General features: G+C 38.6%; 1 long non-coding RNA gene across 1 annotated transcript; it reads right to left on the bottom strand.

The window, feature by feature from the left end:
• Positions 1-1,744: 1,744 nt before the first annotated feature.
• On the bottom strand, positions 1,745-18,666 carry LOC140737222 (uncharacterized). The gene is made up of 3 exons (XR_012101079.1): positions 14,411-18,666; positions 3,809-4,630; positions 1,745-1,856 (listed from the first exon to the last, which is right to left on the bottom strand). It is a non-coding gene; the product is annotated as an uncharacterized lncRNA (long non-coding RNA).
• Between the last annotated feature and the right edge of the window lie 659 nt (positions 18,667-19,325).

The following is a 19,325-nucleotide window of genomic DNA, read 5'->3' as shown; positions in this document are numbered from 1 at the left end:
TCTGTGAATGGAATTTAATCCCATACAAAGGAAAATGGTTGTGGGTATTGGATCCCAATAACACAGTATCATGATAGGAGCTCCTCGAAGTTTCGTCGTAAGCCCAACCATCTTCAATTGCTTCATCAATGACCTTCCTTTCATTGGAAGGTCAGATCGGGATGCTCACTGGTGATTACACAACATTTAGTTACAATAGCAAGATACAGACAACATTCAGACTGAAAAATAAAAAGTAACATACAGTTAGTACCAAAAAGGTGAAAAGCCATGATTATCTCCAACAAGAGAGCATCTGATCTAATTAATGGATGACATGACATTGCTGAGTACCACGTCATAATATCCTGAAGGTCACTACTGACCAGCCGCACAATTATCATGGTTACCAGAACTGACTACAAACTAGATAGCCCAAGGCATAAATCACCTTCTGGCATCTTAAAGCCTTTCCACCATTTACAAGACACAAGTCAGGAGTGTGATTGAATGCTCTCCACTTGCCTAGCTGAGTACAGCTCCAACAATTCTCAAGAAACTAAACACCATTCTAGCCAAAGTAGCCCGCCTGATTAGGCCTCCATCAACCATTCTAACCATTCCTCTCCTCCATGACTGACCCACAGCAAATGCAATGTATACCATCTACAAAATGTTACTTCTCCAGGCTACTCTGGTAACACCTTTCAACCCTACGATCCCTACCCTTTAGAATGATTAGAGCAGATAGCACAAGGGAACACCACCACGTGCAGGTTCCTCTCCTCATTGCAAATGTGACTTGAAAATTTATCATAGGCCCTTCTTTGTCACTGAATCTAAACCCTACAAATCGCTATGCAACAGCACTGTGGGATTACCTTCAATAGCAGACTCAGAATGGAAGATCATCTCTGCTTCTTCAAGGGCACTTACAGATGTTGCCTTTCTTAGAGCTACCTTTTTTATTATTGACATAATCTTTCCTCTTTTGCACATTGGATGTTTGTCATCTTTGTTATATATAGTTTTTCATAAACTCAATTGTATTTATTTATTTTCCTGTAAATGCCTGCATCAAAATGAATATCAAGGTAGTTTATGGTGACATACACATACTTCGATAATAAAATTACTTTGAACTTTGATGTAGGTACCAACATCATCACCATACTCTCAGGCAGTGCAGTCCAGATTCCAATCACACTTTGGATGAAAAAGTTCTTCCTTAGATCCACTTAAACCTCTTACCCCTTATCCTAAACCTTGGACCTCTCTGCAATAGGGAGAAGATTCTTAGCACCTATCCTATCTAATTCATCTTATATTCCTTCCCTTCTGCCTCTACTTCCTTAGCTCCAAGGAAAACAAGACCAACCAATCCACTGAACCCCTCCCCCCATAGCTGAAACTTTCCACCATGACAACATCCTGATGAATCTCGTCTGCACTTCTGCAGAGCAGTCATATCCTTCCTATTGCATGGCAGCCAGAACTGCCCATTTTACTCTTGCTGTGGCCTAACCAATGTTTTATAACTTTATAACATAACTTTCCTGTTCTTATATATAGAATTCTGGATAAAGAAGGCAAGTATTTCGTATGCCTACTTAACCAAATTATCGACCTGTGCTGACACCTTTCGAGGATCCTCATTCATTTGATCCTCAGTGTTATTTTACTTCTGTTTAAACATTCCGTGGGTTAACAATTAAGAATCATATTCTGGAAGAATTAGAGAACTTTTATTTACAGAAATAAACAAACACATCTTAAACCTGCCACACGCTGATACATTCTGGCAAGCCCCACTCATGCTCAGAGCTCTCCAATCAGGAACCGGCACATCATTGCTCGTGATATCACATCTTCCCTTCCTTAAAAGGAAAAACAATTAACAACATTAATCAAAACAAATATACAATTCAGCAAGTCTCTGTCAGTCTCTCTGTGGGTTTACAAACACAAGTAGACCTCCTAAGTGGTACACATAGATCTTGTGTTTCCTTGTCATTATTTACATACTTTGTCTCGTCTACATCTGTTAACTAAACCTCTGAAGAATCACATCTTCTTTTCCTTAAAAAGAAAAACAAATAACAACATTAACCAATAAACAAATTTATATCAGCTAACTGAAACTCTGAAGTTGGCTCTTCGCTATCTGAGACATAACTCTTCTTGTGCTTCTTCGCTTGCTTCTTCTTTTCTGCTTTAAGCTTTTCTTTATGTATCTCAACTAAACTTTTTAGAATACTCTCACATATCTCCTGGTTAGAATCTGGAATTTCAGGTAAGCAGTTCACACTATCCTCCTCAGCAATCTGCTTCCCTGCTTCTGTTTGGATTGTATTTTTCCTAATTCCTTCCACTTCCATTTGTAATGAAATGTGAATATTCTTTTCTTCATCTAATTCATTCATTAACTGTGCAATCTCTTTTTTATGCTGAAACTTCATTATTTCAATAAAACTTCTCAATTCTGTTTTTTGTGCTTTTTAAGGAAGGGAAGATGTGGTGATATCACGTGCAAAGATGTGCCAGTTCCTGATTGGAGAGCACTGAGCATGCGCGGGGTTTGCCAGAATGTATCAGCGTGTGGTGGGGTTAAGATGTGTTTGTTTATTTCCTTAAATAAAAGTTCTCTAATTCTTATACTGTGCCCACTGTGAGCGTTCTTGGTCTTGATTAGACTGAATCTCATATTCTCTCAGTGACTCTTTCATTATCGCTTGCATTGAAGCAACCTCTTCCTGCCATTGCTTTTTCACATCATCAATTGCCTCCTGTTTGGTCGTCTCAGACACTGCAGCAACTGCTTTCATATTCTCCATGTCAGCGTTTTCATAAAGCGCATCTATATAAAATTCCTCACGGTCATCCTCAATCATGGCATTTACTTGTTTCATTTCATTTTCCTTCTTTCTTTTTTAAAAATATTTTATTTATAATTTTCTACAAAACTACAATGAAGAAAAGAAAATCAATAATATATATAAGGATCATTGCCATATAAACAAAAATAACAATAATACGTCTTAACAAATGAGCAAGTCACCCATAGTAAAAAAGGAAAAAAAAGAGAAAGAGAAAGAAAAGCACCCAATCCATCACCTAACCAACTCCAAGCCAACCATTATATGAGATACACTTTTATTACCCCAGAACTACATATTGTAATAAAAAAGGGGGGCAGCCTGCTAACTGATCAGAAAAAAACAAAAGTCAAAAAAAAGCTGGAAATGTAGGGTCTGATTCTCAAGGGAAAAAAGAACAAACACCTGTCATTCTAGGTGACAGCTATAAAAATATTCGAGAAAAGATCCCCACACCCTATGGAACTTTATGTCCAAATTAGAAAGTGAGTAGTGAATCTTTTCGAGATCTAAACAAGACATAATATCCCTAAGCCATTGAGCATGGGTAGGGGGAACTACATCTCTCTATTTAAGGAGTACTGCTCGTCTGGCTAGAAGAGAGGCAAAAGACAATGTTCATTGTTTAGCCGGGGTCAAATGCTTGTCAGGGTCTCGAAGAATACCAAAAAGAGCGATCAAAGGATCAGGTTCCAAATGACAATTTAATATAGAAGATAAAGTTAAAAAAACATCTTTCCAAAATTTTTCCCGGGTAGGACAGGCCCAATGCAAATGGAAAAGGGAGGCCTCACCTCCTTTGCATTTGTCACACCAGGGACTAATATCAGGATAGAACTTCGCCAATTTGGTTTCGGACATATGAGCCCTGTGGACGACTTTAAACTGCAGGAGACAATGATGAGTTTCCTTCTTTCTACTTCTACAACAGTGTGAAAAATTATCAATCTTACCGCAGTTGTAGCAAAGTCTGCCATATGTGAAACACTGATTCGGACAGTGTTCCCGCACATAGCAATCACATGACTTTTTTTTCCAAATGCCATCTTGCTCTCCGTCGGTTTTGTCGATGTATTATTATATTTCTTGATATAGTCGCGCTTTTTTACAGTGTCTTCATTGCCGTTTTTGACAAAAAGCTCTTCAGCCTATGACATCATGGTCTCAGAAGCTTTGCAGCATGCAAAAGCTTTTTCAAAATTTAAATCTTGCTCACGCAAAAGCTTTTCTCTCAGAGCATTATCTTGAATGCCACAAACCAGTCTATCTTTAATAAGATAGACTGAGCAATCCAAACTCACACGTTCTACTACGTTTTCTTAACTCAGTCACATGCTGATCAATTGTTTCAGTAGCCCTCTGTGCACATGCGAATAATTTACATCGCTCATACGTTAAATTACACTTCAGTATACAAAATACTTCAAATCTGTCCATTATCGACTTTAAATTGAAATTATCTCCATCTTCAAAGACAAAATTATTGTATACCTCTACTGCGTCATCTCCAATTCATGGAGCAGGATTGCCACTTTGGTTTTGTCCAATTTTTCTTCATAATTGATCGCCGATAAGTACAGTTCAAATTGTTGTTTGAATATCCTCCAAATCTCAGTTACATTGCCAGTCAGCTGCAGTTTTTGTGGGGTTTGTAAACCTTCCATCTCACCGATTACTGTTCAAACTTTTTTCTTCTTTTTTTTTGATTATCTTCGATTCGCGATTCTCCCGTATCATTCTTCCAAAAGCACTTCTGACACCATGTTATGTTACTTCTGTTTAAACAATCCGTGGGTTAACAATTAAGAATCATATTCTGGAAGAGTTAGAGAACTTTTATTTACAGAAATAAACAAACACATCTTAACCCTGCCACACGCTGATATATTCTGGCAAGCCCCGCGCATGCTCAGTGCTCTCCAATCAGGAACTGGCACATCATTGCACATCAGGACCACATTCAGTAGTCCTGAGGGCTTTACCAATCATAATGTATGCTCTGCCCTTATTAGGCCTCAAAAATTGTGTCACTTCAAACTTCTCAGGATTTAGTTCCATCTGCCATTGTGTTTCCCATCCCACCAAATGGTCAATATCACACAGTTACCTAATACAATCTTCCTCATTACCATCTGCACCCACAAATGGCTCATGTTTCATTCTGGCTTGAACATGCACAACAGTTGGGTTCTCTTTCAGGTTTTAGCCATTCATCAGACCACAGAATCTCTGCCTGTACCATGACCAGTGAGGATTAGGGTTACTAGGAGGTAAATGCCATTTATCCCTTGACTGGCAACTCCTACGACGCCACTAGTGTAAAACTGTATTGGTCTCTGCAATTCCTTTGGATTGATCAGCTGTGTGGAGAGGGGGAGCTTGCTACATAGGCAACAGCTTGCTCTCCATATCATACTGGCCTGGCCTGCATTTCACATAGACAGCTGGGACACACTTTTATGGTCAAACCTGAACATTGGAGTGCCTCATAATGAGTACAGCAATACGTGAAGACAATGTAGATAAATGTGTGACTGTTTTTTTTCCGGTGACGTCATCGTCGAGAATGGCAGCTTAAGTCACTAGCTCCTCCGGAAAAACGCGTATTAAGCCCCGTTAACCCATCAAATATAGTATTTTTCAAAATTATTTGAACTGATGAGGGGCAAGAATGGGGATAAAGAATGGAAATTAAAAAAGCAACACTGCGGAGCCTGCGGCAGAGAGGAGTGCAGCGAGCGGCTCTCCTAACCGACCGCATGCTAGCGAGGCAGACGCTGGGTCTCATTCAGGCGAAGCGGCAAATATGATCTAAATTCTGAAAGAAATAAGCGAGTTCCAGAAAGATATAAAGCAGCAGCTACATGATATTAAGTCAGAGTTCGCCAATGTCAATCATAAAATAGTGGTGGCTGAGACTCGAATTGAGAAGGTGGAAGATCACATTCAAAATGTGGAACGGATACTGAGTAAGACGATAAAAATATTAAATCACCAAGAAGGTAAACTGCTTGACCTGAAGATCACGGCGGAAAAATATCAGAATATACAATGTTCCCGAAGGAGCGGAGTTTGTTGGAAGTTGCTGCGGGACACGTTGGAGCTTCCCTTGACTATGGAGCTGGAAATTGAGAGAGCGCATCGCGTGCTTGTCCCAAAGCCTACCCGAGATAGAGCAGATAAGCCACACTCAATAATAATTAAATTCCTGCGATGAAGTACCAAGGCGGAGATTCTACAAAGGGCCTGGGGTAAGAAGAGGGTGTTTTTAGATGATAAATTAATATATTTTGACCAAGATTACCCCCCCGAGGTCCTGCAGAAATGTAAAGAATACTCTGAAGTAAAGTGAATACCAAAGCAAGAAAGGATTAGATTTCAAACTCCGTACCCTGCTAAACTTCGAGTGTTTTATCAAGATGGGATCCAACTGTATCAGACAGTGGAAGAGGCAACTACAGACATGAAGGCCAGAGGATTTCCCGTCAGCGTGACCAAACTGAGGGAAAGCCTGGCAGAGGAATTATCCTGCTCTGCTTGGGAAATAGTGCGAGAATCGAGAAGGCAGGAGACGGGAGGAGGCCGAGAGAAGTATATCAGGAAGAGACCGGGAGTTTTCCAAAGTCAGCCCTCACCCCTCCAGAAGAGCCATAAGGTTTGGCTAACTTTAAAATGTTGAGAAGCTAAATGGAAGCAAATGCAGACGGTGATATACCTATCTCGAGAAATACTTAATATAATGTGGATTTTATATTACTTAGTTGTTATTCTTTATTCGCTCACTTACTCCTTTTTCCCCACCAAAATGAGAATATATATATGTGTGTGTGTATGTAATATATATGTGTGTGTGTGTGTGTGTGCGTGTGTGTGTGGGGGGGGGGTGTGTGTAAATATATATATATATATATATATATATATATATATATATATACAGGAGTACACAGGGAAATCTTTTCTGTGTAATGGATTTGTTCACTGACTTTTATGAATACTGCAATGGTATTCAACTCACAGGTAGGAGGGGTTATCCCCCACAGCTAGACATTTCCTGTAGCTCAACGCAGGGTCATCTACTAGAGACCTCAGCCTTGAAATCACACATTTGTTGCCATTTTTGTTATTATTTGCGTTTCTTGGTTCTTATTTGTTCAGGGAGTAGATCGATTAAGTTTTATTCTGCTAATTTCAATGATACATTGACAGATAAATACAGATGGCTAAGGACAAAGTAAAATTCATTTCTTTTAATGTCAATGGGCTATTAAATCCAATCAAACGTAATATAATTTTATCCAAAATGAAAAAAGAACAAGCCCATGTAGTATATTTACAGGAAACTAATTTAAGTGATAATGAGCATAGAAAACTAAAGAGAATGGGCTTCACTAATTTGTTTTTCTCCTCATATAAATCAGGACATAGGACAGAAGTTGCTATTCTTATCTCAAGTAAGCTAAATTTTGAAAAAGTATTCAAAATGGGAGATAAAGAGGGCAGATATATTCTGGTAAGGGGGAATATAGATGGAAATTCAGTTACTCTATTGAATATATACGCACCCCCGGGAAGTGATATTGGTTTCTTTCAGAAAATTACTGATATTATGGTAGCGGAAACAGAAGGTCTCCTGATATGTGGGGGAGACTTAAATTTACAATTACAATCAAACATGGACTCTTCCAATAGAAAAACCTATGAAACAAAATCCTTACATAAGAAAGTTAATACACATTTTGAGGATGTTGCTTTAATTGATATATGGAGGGACCTTTTCCCCGACAGAAGGGATTACACTCATTATTCTGCTCCCCATTCTGTATATACAAGAATAGACTATTTCATAACATTTAGAAAAGACAAAGACAAAATAAACACCTATGGAATTGGGACAATAGATGTAAGTGACCATGCACCTATATATTTATCTGTTGCTTTTGACCTACAACCAAAGAATACTATTTGGAAACTAAATTCAAGTCTACTCAATGATCCGTACTTTAAGGAACAAATTAAAAAAGAAATTGGTCTCTACTTAGAATTTAATGATAATGGAGAGGTTTCACCTCCCATTTTATGGGATACTCTGAAGGCTGTTTTAAGAGGGAAAATTATAGCGATATCTTCATATAAGAAAAAAATAAGGAATAAAACATTAGAGGAATTACAAAATAGGCTGAAGGAACTAGAGAAAAAACACAAATTGAATTTGGCACAGGATACATTAGGGGAAATTTTAAAAATTAGGAATGAAATTAATAGTTTGGCTACGCAAGAAATCAGGAAAAATTTAATGCTTCTGAAACAGAGACATTATGAAAGTGGATCAAGATCTATGAAAATACTGGCATGGAAACTGAGAAAAAAAGATAGCAGAAAATACAATTCATAGAATTAGGGACCCAAGAACGAAAATGATAAAAAATAAGCTAAGTGAAATTCAAGAAGCTTTTGAAATTAATCATAAGCTGGAACAATTTGATTCATACTGGGAAAAATGGTTTAATTACATAAAGCCTCATAGGCCTGATTTTATTCTCACAGATCAATGAATATGTTGTAAAAAAAGATCACTCCCTACTTGTACATTTTTTTTTCCTTTTGCTTGTTTTTTCTTTCCACTCTTTTCTATAAGTGTATACCTCAGATAAATACTTTGTGGAGATTTGTGATATATATGATTATATGATATATATGTACAATGTCTGAAATACATCTTATGGAAATGTTTGTTTGATAATGAACTTCAATAAAAAAATAAATTACAAAAAAAAATGAATGTGTGACTGAAGAACAAGTGCAGTAAAGAAGACATTAGATTCCTGGGACATTTGGACCAGTTCTAGGGAAGACAGCCCCTGGGCAAGCCATGTGGAATTCATCTCAGTGGTGTCGATAGCAAGACAGATACAAGAGGCTAGATGCTAGAATCTGGAGCAACACACAAAATGCTGGAGAAAGTCAGTGGGTCAGGCAACTTTCATGGCTATCAATATCACTATACGGAAGTTTTTATAGTCTGTCAGGATGTGTTTAAATCAGATTGGCCAGGCAATGGAAACCTGAGAAGGAAGATTGGCAAGGTTGGAATTAGGAAAACAAAGATTAATAAGCAAAAATTACTCAAAGAGTCATGGGGAGATGCAGCATGGAAACAGGACCTTTGTCCCACCGACACCCCATTGACAATCAGCAACCCATTTGCACTAATACCTGCATTAATCTAACTTTATTTTTCACACATTCCCATCAAATCTCCCCAGATTCAACTACTCAGCTAAACACTAGAGATAATTTTCAGCAGCCAATTGACCCAGCAACCCTAATGTCTGTTTGAGCACCTGGACGAAACCCACAGAGTCACAGAGAGAATGTGTGGTCTCTACTAGAGGCTAGATCTCAGCTGCTGTGAGACAGTAGCACTACTAGCAGTGTCAGTGTGTAGCCCAAAGTCTTGAAAGCAAAGGCTAGAAAATGGAGAGCTATGGGTAACCCCAGGTAATTTCTAAGGTTCAACACAGCTTTGTGGGCCGAAGGGCCTGTATTGCGCTGTAGGTTTTCTATGTTCTATGTTCTAAAATAAACAACAAAGTTGGCCAATGCACATTGCCATATCGTCATCATCAAAAAGTCAAATGAATAAAACAAAATCAGCAGAAGGCTTAAGTGTTTGCAAAAATATTACCACAGTTATGACTGAAAACGACTTCAAAGGGAAAGGAATGGCATTTCACTTCAGAGATTTCAGACTTGATTGGAAGAAAACAAAAGCATGGGGAAAGTAGAAAGGAGATTAGATGAACAAAAATAAAGGTCATGAAAGCAAATTAACGAGCCAACTCATGGAAAATTCATAAATACAAACAGATCAATGTTGGTTAAAGGAACAATTGTAGCTGTAATTATGCTGGATCATGCAATCAGACTACTAAGAAACATAGAAACAGATACCCTTTGCTGGGTGTGTGTACCATACTTTCTCAAACAAGGGATGATATGATCTGACAAGTGCTAAGTTAGGAAGAAGTAAAGGAAGGGGTGTCAACAATCCTGATGCTATTCTGAGATTGAAGCAGTGTAAAAGAGTAATGACTTTTTTTTTAAATGGGAGAACTTATTGGAAAATATGTTACAATCCTGCAAAGACAAGTGGCAGTTTTGGACTTAATTGCAGTGTGTAAATTTGGACACGTAGAAAATGCATCGGTGGGAGACCTCCTCTCTACGGACTCTGTCTACACTTCTAACTGCCTCAGTGAAGCAGTGAACCTAATCAAAGACACCCCCCACCCCACCCACCTCAGACATTTTCTCTTCTCCTCCCTCCAGTCAGGCAAAGGATACTAAAGACTGAAAGCACGTACCACCAGTGGCAAAGACAGTTCCTATCCCACTGTTTTTGAACTATTGAATGGTCCCTTTTTACAACTGATGAACTCTTGACCTCTCAATCTACCTCATCCACCTGAACTGCACTTTCTCTGTAACTGTAACACTTTATTCTACATACCAATATTGTTTTCCCTTACACTACTTCAAAGCACTGGATGATCTGTATTGATCTAGATGGATCACGTGGAAAACAAAGTTTTTCACTGTACCTTGGGTTATGTGACAATAGTAAACTAATTACCAATTTACCAATTTGGATGTTACCAATCACAGTGAGATTTATTGCTGATAAAGAATATGGGAATTTTACAAACCTGAGATTTGGCTTGATGAAAGTCGGCTTGAAATATTCACTTCAAATTAAATCAGATTTGGCACAGTGAGAGAGTTTTGAAGTGACAGTAAGGGAAAAATGTAACTATGTTCCCAAAGGAGAAGCAAATATGATGGCTCCATGGACTTCTTGTGCTTCTTCTTAAGCATTCCCTCAGATTTGTGCTGGCTTGTTTCCACTCAGCTTCAGTGATTTCTCAGGTGACTGATGAGGCCAGGTGGGAACAACTGATCTTTCCACTGTCAGGCGCAGGAGGAGCCTGAATAGGAAAGGTGGGTGGGTAGTTTGTGAAGTTGTGTGCTCGTTTACACCAATTTTTTTGTCTGCTCCCAGAGTTGCAGTTCGTGTCCCAAATGCTCTTTCTACGTTCGGAGCAGTTATGTGTAAGGGATCACCAGGAGTTAGTCTGGATACCGCCTTTTTCACAAAGAAATTTTGAAAACATGTTTCTTTTCTACTATCCACCAACTAATTTCTTTCTATGACAGAACTTGGAATAGGGTCCTCGTCTGCCTCTTCCTGAACTGTAGAGTGAATTTGACAAAATTAAACAGTATGCCAGGTGGAAGACAGCAGGCAGGTCAAATGTAGAGGGACAAAGAAGGAAGTGCAGGAGTGAAGTAAAAAAGGAAATGAGTTAATGAAAGGAGGCATGAATTACATCTTGATATGTAAAGACAAAAGAGGTCCTAAGACATTTTATAAATGCACAACTGGAGAGCAGGATCAATTGGACACCGAATAGTTAACCCATGAATGAAGACAGACAGTGTGAGCATGGTTTTAAATAAATGTTTGCACCCGTCTTCTCAAAGGCAGTGAATGATATCAATGTTGTTAAAAGGAAGAAGTGTAAAATATTGGATGGAGTAAACACAGAGATAGATGGTTCATCAGAAAGATCACTGAAACTCTAACTCCCATTAGAGTCCCGCCGTAGAGGTTTGCTGATGATACTACAGCAGGATGTGTCGTTGATAGTGAAGAAGAAAGCTATGGGTAGTAGGAAGTTAGCAACCAACAAAGTTCAAAGCTCAACGTTCAAAAGCTCAGAAGTTTAAAGTTCTCTTATTAGAGTATATATATGTCACCATAAACAACCCTGAGATTCTTTTTCTTGGGTGCATATTCAGCAGAGCTTTAGAATAGTAACTATGACAGGATCAATGAACGATCAAGTAGAGCACAGAAGACAACAGGCTGTACAAATGCAAATATAAATAAATAGGAATAAATAACAAGTGTTTGAAATAACAAGATAAAGAGTCCTTAAAGTGAGATCATGGGTTGTGGGAACATCTCAACAGATGAGTGTAGTTATCCTCTTTTGTTCAAAAGCCTGATTGTTGAAGGGCAGTAACTGTTCTTGAACCTGGGAGTGCGAGTCCTGAGGGTCTTGTACCCTCTAGCTGATGGCACAAGTGAGAAACGAGCATTGCCTAGTTGGTGAGGATCTTTGATGATGGATACTGCTTTCCTATTATAGCACTTATGTAGATGTTCTCAATGGTTGGAAGGGCCTTACCCATGATGTACTGGGCCGAATCCACTACCTTTTGTAGGATTTTCTATTCAAAGGCATTAGTGTTCCCATACCAGGCCACGATGCAGCCAGTCAATACATTTCCACTGCACATCTATAGAAGTTTGTCAAAGTTTTTGATGTCATACCGAATCTCCACAGACTCCTAAGGAAGTAGAGGCACTGTTGTGCTTTCTTTACAACTACATTTATAAGATAGGTCCAGGACAGGTCCTCTGAGATGGTAACATGCAGGAATTTAAAGTTACCGACCCTCTCCACCTCTGAACCTCCGATAAGGACTGGCTCATGGATCTCTGGGTTTGCTCTCCTGAATCTACAATAGGTAGGAATCTGGCAACTAAAATTCAGCACAGAGAGGTACAAGGATTTACACTAGGAGGGTGAAAAAAGGTAAAATAATTCATGATAAAGTATTGGATGTTGAGTATTGTACAAGAACCAAATGACCTTAAGTTCATATCTGTGAACCTGGGGAAATCTAGATCATAGACATATGCAGATAGTGCTGGAGCGTGGCAACTCATTGCAATCTGCTTTCTGTACATTCACTTATTACTCTTATTGTAAACATTTTACTCCTTTACAGTTAAATTCTATGTCTCTAAGAATACCTCAATGCACTGTGTAATGGTTTGATCTGTGTGAACAGTCTGAAGACAATTTTTCACTGTATCTCAGTACATGTGACAATAATAAACCAATTCCATTTACTAGACAGGGCACAGAATAGAATAGCAAGGATTGTATGAAACACCAGGAAGGAAACAGCTAGAGTGCTGCAGAGAGTTTTGGTTACATTACAGGGGGAAGACAACAGTACCAGCAAAGGCACCGATGCAATTTACTAGGGTACCAAACAATTTTAGCAAAAAGGAAACACTGGCAGCTCTAACCCAAATGGCCTTTAACAGTGTCCTAAGTGCTGCTGTTTCTTATGTTAACTTATGTGGATTGCTTCAGCACAAATAAAATACTTATTTATTTTTATTTAGCGGTGCAGCACAGTAATAGGCCCTTCCGGTCCAATGAGCTCACGCTGCCCAATTGCACCCAAGTGGCAAATTAACCTACCAACCTATATGTCTTTGGAATGTGGGAGGAAACCGGAGAACCCCAGGGAAACCCACCTGATCACAGGGAGAATATACAAACTCTTTATGCATAATGGTGGGATTGAACCCTAGTCAATGGCACTGTAATAGTATTACACTAACTGCTACGCTACTGTGGTGTCCTAAGGCATTAGAAGTTATAAATAAGAGCAGAATACATCAGCACACTTATCAGTTTCATTACTATCAAGCAGAGTTATCAATTTCCACACATTCATGAAAGAACACTGCATCACAAGATTATGAATCTCATGGTACAAATTTAAAATATTCAATTAAAATGTCACTTGAATACAGTTCTTTGCCTTATTTGATAAGATTCCAATAACCTTGATGTCATTAAAGATCAATATGGAAAGATGTCATTGCTCACTGTAGCTTCTATCCTTTCATAAGGACATCATAACCTCAATAGTACTCATTAATTCATTTGTGCTAGTGGGAATAATTTAGTATCATAGGAGGCAGATTCAATGACAGTTAAACATGGACAAATTAAGACACAAGAGACCACAGATCTGGAGTAACAAACAAGAAGCCAAAGGAACTCAACTAGTCAGGCAGCATTTGTGGAGGGAAATGGACAGTTGACATTTGAGGTCAAAACCCTTCATCTGGACTCTCAGATAGTGATTTCTGAAATGCCAGGGCAACAGGATAAATGGCACAGATTCAAAACTGTGAAGAGCTAAAGTTAGAATAGATGTGGAAAATATCCCATTGTACACCAGATGATCCACAGTTGGGAAGATCTGTTATACCCTGCTGACTTCAGATTAATTGAAAAAACTGCCCAGCCAATTCAGAAGGAAGGCGATAAGCTTGGCGTGTCGGAAATTGTTTTGACATAAAACACTACTGAAGAAGTGTAGGCATTGGATATTTTTTAGACAACATAGTCTGGTGACAGCACTGAGTCTGCAAGCTAAGAGGCATGGTTAAAAATAATTCTTCTAAATAACCGTTCTTTCAAGATCTCCTTTGAATGCTGAAAAAAAAAATGTTGGTTTAAAATAGTCTGCCACAAAAATAAGCCCAAAATAACCTGTGAGAACTGGTTACAGAAAATGTCCTCTCTTTTCCTTCCTTTTTAAAAACCTCTTGAAGCTCAAAATACACAAACTAAAATATGGACAACTTTCTTGAAGTATCATAACATGCCAAAGCTCACCTAATCAAAAGCAGTTTCTGAAGAATATCAAATCCTTGGATGAAGGTAGTAGCCCCTCAAATGGTAAGTCACTTGGTAAAAGGATAGGAAGTTCTTTTGTCCTTTCTTAATGGGGAAAAATGAAAGGCAACATTACTATGGTTTTAATTTTCCTTCAGTACCCTCACGTACGTTTAAGGGCAAATCTAAACTCAGAGGTAGCTGACAAAGTCGGGATATATTTTATCAAAATATGCATATCATCCATAACTGTAATTTTAGTTAATAATTCACACAGACTTGCAAAATTAACATAAAATAGGGAGTGTTTAGGTTTCGATGAGTTCTATGTGTATGTTATCAACACAGTGATTCATAATCTACTTTATTTTAACTAGGTTGCTAATATATGATTTAATATTTCCATTAAATGGAAAGTAATGTTATATGGTTAAGTGCTCAAACACTGATAGTACACCTAATAATTTGTTAAATGAGCTGACGAAAGCTGGACAGTATGATAGCATACACATTGTCCATAGAACTGCCAATGTTTTTTCAGAAAATTGAAAGGGATCTTTGCTGGAATTCAGATGTCCTAAAATTTTATTTTACTGACTGTACTCAATGATGTGCCCTTTGTGAGAACATAAAGTTGCAGCACTTCCTCATCACTTAAGCTGAAAAGCTTAAGCCATGTTTGACCTATTACAAAGAGTTCTTTTCCATCAGCTTCCATAGAGGAATTAAGCTGAAAGGAACTAAGCTGCTGGCATTTTAGACTTTTAAAAATGTTATTAGTTTTTAAAAAATATGTCTGATTTGAATCACCTAGGTATAGAAGGCTGTGGACAAAATACTGTAAGCTGAGATCATTTCCGATAGGTACTCACTGATTAGTGTAGACATGGTGTGCCAAATGGCCTATTTCCATGTTGTATGACTCCATGATTCTATTTTCACAGCAATGCCAGATGATTAACAAAGAGAACATCACTGAGCTATTTCAGAGATTTTTCAGTTATTGACAGTTTCTTTGCCTCCGCATTCCACCCTAACATCAGGTGATTTACAGCTACCCTGTATGGCACTATGCATTTATGAGAACATACAACCCAAAGCCCAGTGATTAAATAATGCCCAGTATTGGGTTTATGAAGAAAAATCCTGGTGTTTAGGGACAATATGTGTACCAAGAGACTTTAAATCATTTAATGGTGATTAGTTCAGTGCAATGTCATCCAATATTAATGTAACCCAGATTACATCAAATTTATGAACTGGCAAAATTGGACTGGTCATTTCCATTTGGGACACATGCACCACTAAACATTTGGAAATGCTGAGTCCAAACTTTTACCATTCTCAGACATGCACTAATTATGTAATTCTGCAAACAATATATATTTGAAACCTTTCTGGAATAAATTGAACATAAATTGGATAGCATAGTGGAACAGTTAGCAGATTTGGCATTTCAGATACCACTGTCTGAGAATCCAAAGGGTTTAGACCTGAAATGTTGACTGCTCATTTCTCTCCATTGGCCACTGAAAGTTTCTGTAGTGAGAGAATCTGGGGAGTGTATGTTAGGGCGCAGGCACTAGAAAAAGAGGGGTTTAAATGAGGGGAGAAATTGAGTAGTGATGTTAAAGGGATGAATTGCGAGTCTGATAAAGAGGCACAATTAGGGGCTGAAGATGAGGAGCTGAATGTCAGAAGTGAAATTGAGGAAAGCAAAATGTGGGAATGAATGTGAGGGGTGAATTGAGACAGAAGAGGTAGAAAATGAGGGTGGTTTTTAAAATCTAACAGAAGGAAGAACTGACTTTGAACTATCCTTCTACAATGAGTAATTTACAGTATGTACATTGATCTGGAAAACTGGCTCCAGCTTGAGGACCTGCATGCCACGGATTGGTGAGATATGTAAGCTATGCATGCATGTCAATTCGACAACGACTATTCTTAGTGCACCTCCCAGTGAGAATGCTGGATGTGCAAAATTGCTTCTGCATTTTAGCTGTAAAGTTGTTCAGAAAAAAAGATATCCTTAACGTTGAAGTTGTGCTTGAAATGTCTGCCTCCTGGTGGTGCTTTTTGTTTCATTACAAATAAGATGACGGCTACATTGAACAAAAGCACTTATTTTGCAATTCATTTCTGTTATCCAGTTCTGTTTTCATTATTTAGCAATTAAAAATTGAATGCATCCCTTAAGTAAAATGCTATAACAGCAAGTTTTTGGTGTTCCTAATATTCACATGTGATGACCATAAGACGTAGGAGCAGAAACAGGCCACTTGGCCCATCAAGTCTGCTCCAACATTTAATCATTGCTGACCCTTTCTTTTTCCCTCCTTGGCCCTATTCCCCGGCCTTCCCTCCATAACCTATGATACCATGTCCAATCAAGAACCTATCAAGCTCTGCCTTAAATACACCCAATGAACCTGTCCTCCACAACTGCCTGTGGTAACAAATTCCACAAATTTGTCACCGTCTGGCTAAAGAAGTTTCTCAACATCTCTGCTTTAAATGGACGCCCCTCTATCCTGAGGTAGTGCCTCCTTGTCCTAGACTCCCTCACCATGGGAAACATCCTTTCCACTTCTACACTGTCTAGGCCTTTCAACATTCGAAAGGCTTCAATGAGATCCCCCCCCCCCCACCCATCCTAATTTCCAGTGAGTACCGAGCCAGAGCCATCAAACATTCCTCGCATGATAACCCTTTCATTCCCAGAATCATCCTTGCAAACTTTTTCTGAACCCTCTTCAATGCCAGCACATCTTTTCTTAGACGAGGAGCCCAAAACTGTTCACAACACTCAAGACCTCACCAGTGCCTTAAAGCCTCTGCACCCCATCCCTGATCTTATGTTCTGGACCTCTGGAAATAAATGCTGACATCACATTTGCCTTTCTCACCACTGACTCTCCCTGCAAGTTAACCTTCAGGGTGTTCTGCACAAGGACTTCCAAGTCCCTTTGCATTTCAGATTTTTGGATTTTCTCCCCATTTAGAAAATAGACTGCACATTTATTTCTTCTACCAAGTGCATGACCATGCATTTTCCAACATTGTATTTCATTTGCCAGTTTCTTTTGCCATTCTCTAAATCTGTCTAAGTCCTTCTGTTTCCTCAACACTACCTGCCCCTCCACCAATCTTGGTATCATCTGCAAACTTGGCAACAAAGCCATCTATATCATTTATATACAGCATAAAAAGAAGTGGTCCCAACTTTGACCCCCATGGAACACCACTAGTCACTGGCAGCCAACCAGAAAAGGATCCTTTTATTCCCACTCGCTGCCTCCTACCAATCAGCTAATGCCTTAAGCATGTTAGTAACTTTCCCGTAATACCATGGGCTCTTAACTTGGTAATCAGCCTCAAGTGTGACACCTTGTCAAAGGCCTTCTGAAAGTCCAAATATACAACATCCACTGCATCCCCTTTATCTATTCTACTTGTAATTTCCTCAAAGAATTCCAACAGGTTAATCAGGCAAGATTTTCCCATAAGGAAACCATGCTGACTTTGTTCTATCTTGCTCTATGACATAATCATTAATACCCTTTCAGAGCATATGCAGGTAGCTAGAGTGACTTTGTCCTAAGAACAAGTGGTGTTGGACAATCCTGTGACAATTTAGTCCTCCCGATATTAGACTAGACTAGGATTCCTGCCAGTTACATCAATAATTTACACTTGGATGTCCTTCGCTTTAATCTTCTGCGTCATGTCCTCTCCTCCAACACCCCTGATCATACGCCAATCCTTGACATTGCCCTCAACACTCACTGCACCACACTGAAAAGGTCAGTCACCCTCATGCTGAACAGGAAGGAATGAAAATGAAGGTCATAAATTAAGGGGCAAGAATACAGGGCTGAACTTGAGAAGCTAAAAAGGGCTAACATTGAGGTTCTGAAAGTAAAGGTCTCAAACAGAGTTGAGTTGTAAAACTAAGTGACAAAATAAGGAGCTCAGATTGAGGGACAGATTATGGGGCTCTAAACGAGGTGAAATTAATGAGAGAAATTGAGAGACCAAAAACGTATGGAAAAATTGAGGGCTGGAGCTGAAAGTGAGGGTGTGAAACTGAGGACAGGAAATGAGAAGTGGAAAAAGGAAGTCCAAAAGATAGTGTGTGTTTTTTTTTAAATATAGAATCACAAAGAAAATACTTTTATCATTTTACAATGAACAACTCCAGACAGGGATGAAGCTCATAGTACATTGATCTTGAAAACTGGCTCCAGAATAAGGACCCGAATGCTATGGGTAAGTGAGATATGTACACTATGCATGCACGTCAACTCAACAAAGACTTTTCTTAGCATACCTCTTAGTGGAATACTGGACATGCAAAATAGCTTCTGCATTTTGACTGAAAGAATTCAGAAAAGGAAAAAAAAGAATATTTAATGTAGAAGTTGTGCTTGAAATGTCTGCCACCTGGTGGTGCTTTTGTTTCCCTACAAACATAATGACTTCAACACTTTCAACGCTATTGGTAGGATTTTTAATCAGTAGGCCCATTAATTTGCTTTTCATCCAAACTTCTTTTTTAAAACTAAAAGTGAACTGAAATTCTTCATCTGCTGTGCTGGAATTCAAAAGTATGTCTGTGAAGTCATTAACAACTGTGAAATTGCCTTTTTATGCCCTTCTTGCACAATCAGGAAAGCAGCACTCTCTTCCTCATGGGTGTCTGAAACTGGAATTTGAACAATTCCTTTTCTCAGCTCTTCTTCACCTCAATGGGATACAAGGTTATTCAAACTCTTATAATACTTTACAATCCTGAATTAGTGATTTATTTTCAGAAGGTAAAATAAGTGTCTGAAAATGGCCTTTCACAGCTGTTTGGCCTTATATTGAATGTGCCCTCATGGGTAGTCCTTGCTATTTATACCTCTAATGA

This window comes from Hemitrygon akajei, chromosome 12, assembly GCF_048418815.1.
Source record: "Hemitrygon akajei chromosome 12, sHemAka1.3, whole genome shotgun sequence".
In the NCBI taxonomy this organism is placed as follows: Eukaryota; Metazoa; Chordata; class Chondrichthyes; order Myliobatiformes; family Dasyatidae; genus Hemitrygon; species Hemitrygon akajei.
The sequence above is the reverse complement of the archived record's forward strand: the minus strand, read 5'-3'. Positions and strand labels throughout refer to the sequence as shown.